Genomic DNA, 4,349 nt, shown 5'->3' on the forward strand with positions numbered 1-4,349 from the left:
TTTACTTCTTCTTGCTTTGGAAATACGTGTTTCTCGTCCAGTTTGATCATCTTCCCTCTGAGTAGTTCATCGAAGATGTTTTCCGCTTTGGAGAGATCGAAGGAATATGATTTATGTTTTTGCTTGTAGGGCACGAAACCTCCGGTTGGTGGAGGGTTACTCCGCTGTTCTTTTCCGGGTCTGATTACTGCTTTGCAGGTGATTGGATTCTTTATTTGAACAATCTCTGCGAGTGACACCTCTGGACCGACGTTCTCCACGCTGGTTTCAGCAAACTCGTTGATGACTTCCAGATGATGGACTGGGTTCTGTTAAGCTCATAATTTCATACATATACATGCCCAATTTACTTACTTCTTTTGCTTAGTTCCTATAATTCTAAGTTATTTCCCTCCCTTTGTGTGTTTTGTAGGCCAATAGAGCAAGAGAGCATAATTCATGCAATTCAAGCATGTTAAGGCCTAATTTGGATGAATGGAAGAAGAGCTTAAAAGACAAACTCATTTTGGCTACAGCCCCCTGCCAGTCCAGTTCCGTAGGTCATATTGCAAGCTTTGTTTCAGCAACCTACACAGCTCGGATGAGGCAGCATTCTTCATGAAAGTTGTTCCAATGGGTGTGTACTATAACATATCCAAAATTCAGCCCCATTGGATAAATATGGAGTCTGTTACCTAGCAAACACAGAGCCATGCTCAGGATGGATTTTATCAGCGCGCAAAATGCGTTAGAAATTTGTTTTGGCCTTAACTTCCTCCTCCGACCTTGGATTGGCCCAAATGATATATGGCTGGAAAGAAGACATTCTGAACTTCAATTTCGAGTGCTTAAAGTCCTAATTTGATTAAGAGAAGCCCAAGTTGTAAGCCCTTGAAGTTGCTGGTTATGCTGACCTCAACATGTGCTGGTTGGATGCTTGGTCATGGTGAGCTAGGTATGAGCTATCATTTCTGGTTGGAAGCTTGGTCATGGTGACATGAAGATGAGCTAGGGCTGCTGGTGGGATCTATTGGTGAAGTGCATCAACCAATTCAGATTTTATAATGCAAGTGTTGTATGCATTAGTGAAGTGCATCAACCAATTCATCTTTTATAATGCAAGTGTTGTATGCATTAGCCATATTGAATTCAGATTTGTCACTCCCCTCTCCCTATAAATACCACATCCATTCCACATTCAAGACAACAAATCCTGAGATTCACAACCCCCACAATTCACTCCAACCATCCTCAAACACTCTCAAAATCCCAAACACTCCAACAATCACCAAAACAACTCCAGCAAACCTCTCTTCCATTTCCCTACGAATTTCATCTTCCTTAGCCATCACCACTCACTCAAACTCATCCCAAATCACCTCCATATCCTCCATACATCTTTCTAGAAGTGGGGAAGCTCTTGGAGAAGCATTAGAAGTGGAGAAGCACTTGGAGAAGCCTTGGACACCACAAGAACTTCAGAAAAAGGGTTTTTCTACTCTTATTGTATTCATTATGTTTTCTCATTTCTGTTCAAGTCTCTTTTCCATTATGAGTAGCTAAATCCATAACTAGGGCTTCGATGTAACCTAACATGAATATTCTGGGTTTATAAGTTTGGAGTTTCAAGTTTGATTCATGATTCATGTTCTTATTCATTATGCTTATAAGTTAACATGCTTGTTTGAATGATTGATCACCATTAGAACTTGTTTGTTAACTATCTTGGTTTGAATTAAGAGTATACACCATGCTTTAATTCGAATTGAACTATGAATAGGAAGAGTATGTATGGACATTCGACAACAGGGATTAGATACATACTTGGTTGTTTAAAATGTTCTTCTATGCTTAATGGGTTCCTAATGCTTAATTTTAGGTTAGACAACAAATGATCAAATTAGGGAATTAGGAACACAAGGTTAGGACCAAACACCATGGCCTAATCATACTTTAGCTAGAATCAATCTTTGAATCTGAATTAGACTTGTTACTTGAATCTTTATAACCCAGAATTGAATTGTTATGGTGATTCGAATGCCCTAGTCTCAAAATCTGTTTTCCAACTCTTAAAACCACTCTTTGTTACATTTGTTTACTTGTTTTTGTTTGCAATTTCATTTTGCTTCTTTTGTTCAACAATCACAACCACTCTTGTTTTAAATTCTGTTTTAGACATAACCTCCTACTTTCTTGAATTTGGTAATCTAAGTACATAACTAGTTTTAACTTCTCAGTCTTCGTGGGTACGACCTCGTACTTGTCTTGCTATACTACTAATTGCCCCGTACAATTGCGAGTTAACATAATATTAACAACAAATTTTGGCGCCGTTGCCGGGGACTGAACGAAAGTTCTTCCCTGGTTATGTGCCCAAGGTTACCCTATTCTTTTTAGTGTTTCTAATTAATCTAATTTTCTGTTTCAGGTAGTTTATGTCTAAAAATCCATTACTTGAACAAGTGAGGTCTTCGTTCCAACGTTCTAGATCTTTGAACGCAGGACCATCATTGCAACCCAGACGAGTGACCTCTGAAATTCAGAATCGTCTAGAAAGGGAGTTGTCAACTGCAAAAGAGCAAGCTCTTGCTACATTTACAAGTCTTGCTCTCCACACTGAACTTCCCGGTTCTTCACTTTCAAATTCGGAAGCAAGTTCAGACCAAGAAGAAGAAGAAATGATGGCTGCCATTGAGTTCATGGGAGAACTTGATATCCCAACAATTCCAGCATCTCCTTCAAGCATTTTGCTGCCCACTGTAGCTCGAAATTATGAGCTTAAATCTTCTCATCTTAATATGCTGCCTTCCTTTTATGGTTTACCTAATGAAGATCCATTGACTCATATAAAGGATATTTTTAATGTTGTGAGTTCTTTTCCCTTGACAGGTGTGACAGAAGATCAACTTCGAATGAGAGTGTTTCCATACACTTTAAAGGATAAGGCGAAGTATTGGTTGAATTCTTTGAAGCCTGGTTCACTCACTACATGGTCTGCCATTCAAAAGAAGTTCCTGGAAAAATACTTCTCCACGCAAAAGACCGACATGCTTAGGGACAAGATCTTGTTATTTGCACAGCAAGATGATGAATCGTTTTGTGAAGCATGGGAGAAATTCAATGGGTTGCTCAACCAATGTCCTCATCATGGGATTCCATTGAAGCTTCAAATGCGTATGTTTTATAAAGGACTAACCCCTTCTAGTCATAATATAGTCACCAATTTTGCAGGTGGTTCTTTTAAAACCAAAACTCCAGAAGAAACGTACGAACTCTTTGAGGAGATAGCAATGGAGACCCAACATACGGATACAAGAGGTAAACGTGTTATTAGTGGTTCTAATGATGCTTCTAGTGTGCAGATTTCAAAACTGGAACAAAAGCTAGATGCTCTTCTTGCATTAAACTCAAGAAGCCCTCCGAAGGAAGTGTGTAGCATTTGTGAATCTCATGACCATGCTACCACAGCTTGTCCACTTGGGGCTGGATATCCAGAATTTGTGCAAGAGCAAGCTAAGTTGGTAAATTCCTACGACCAAGGTCCAAGAAATGATCCATACTCTCAAAGTTATAATCCAGGTTGGAGGAATCATCCAAACTTTTCATGGAGAAATACCCAGAATCAAGCAAATCCCCCTTCATTCCAAAGGCCACAACAATCATCATCATCATTGGAAGATATAGTGAAGCAGATGGCAATCAACCAATCCAATTTTCAGCAAACTACACAAGCTGCCATCTCCAAATTGGAAGTCCAATTAGGCCAAATAGCTGCTGAAATAACTCAAAGAGTGCCTGGGAAATGGCCAAGCCAAACTGAGATCAATCCAAAGAACCCAGAAGCCAAGGCCATTCATGTGCTCAGATCAGGTAAGATCATTGATAATAAAGATGATTCTAATCTTTCAAATGATGTTGTGATTGTAGAAAATGAAGAGGAGGAGACCATGGCCACGGAAGGAGAACAACTCAAAACTTCTCAATCTGCTCCTAAGGCCAAATCAGATTCTCAGAAATCCGATCAATTCCAATTGCATAAAAGGGATGACAAATTTGTGCCACCACATCTTCAAGAAGATAGATACGTGCCACCCGCTCCATATGTTCCACAGATTCCATTTCCAGGCCGTCTTAAGAAAGCAAAGCAAGATAAGGCTTTTAAAGAGATTTATGATATTTTGAGTAAAGTTAATATCAATTTGCCTTTGCTTGATCTTATTGAACAGATTCCTGCATATGGAAAATTCATCAAGGACTTGAAAACTCACAAGCTCAATTTCGCTCCAAATGAAGGAGTAAAGCTCGACCAGAATGTAAGTGCTGTATTGCAAAGGAAGCTTCCACCAAAACTAGATGATCCTGGCAGCTTT

At 39.4% G+C, this 4,349-nt stretch overlaps 1 non-coding gene across 1 annotated transcript; it reads right to left on the reverse strand.

Moving 5' to 3' along the window:
* Positions 1-3,026: 3,026 nt before the first annotated feature.
* On the reverse strand, positions 3,027-3,133 carry LOC148296287 (small nucleolar RNA R71). Its single transcript, XR_015834158.1, has one exon. It is a non-coding gene; the product is annotated as a small nucleolar RNA R71 (small nucleolar RNA).
* Positions 3,134-4,349: the final 1,216 nt, after the last annotated feature.

This window comes from Prunus avium, chromosome 2, assembly GCF_965620075.1.
Source record: "Prunus avium chromosome 2, drPruAviu1.hap1.1, whole genome shotgun sequence".
In the NCBI taxonomy this organism is placed as follows: domain Eukaryota; kingdom Viridiplantae; phylum Streptophyta; class Magnoliopsida; order Rosales; family Rosaceae; genus Prunus; species Prunus avium.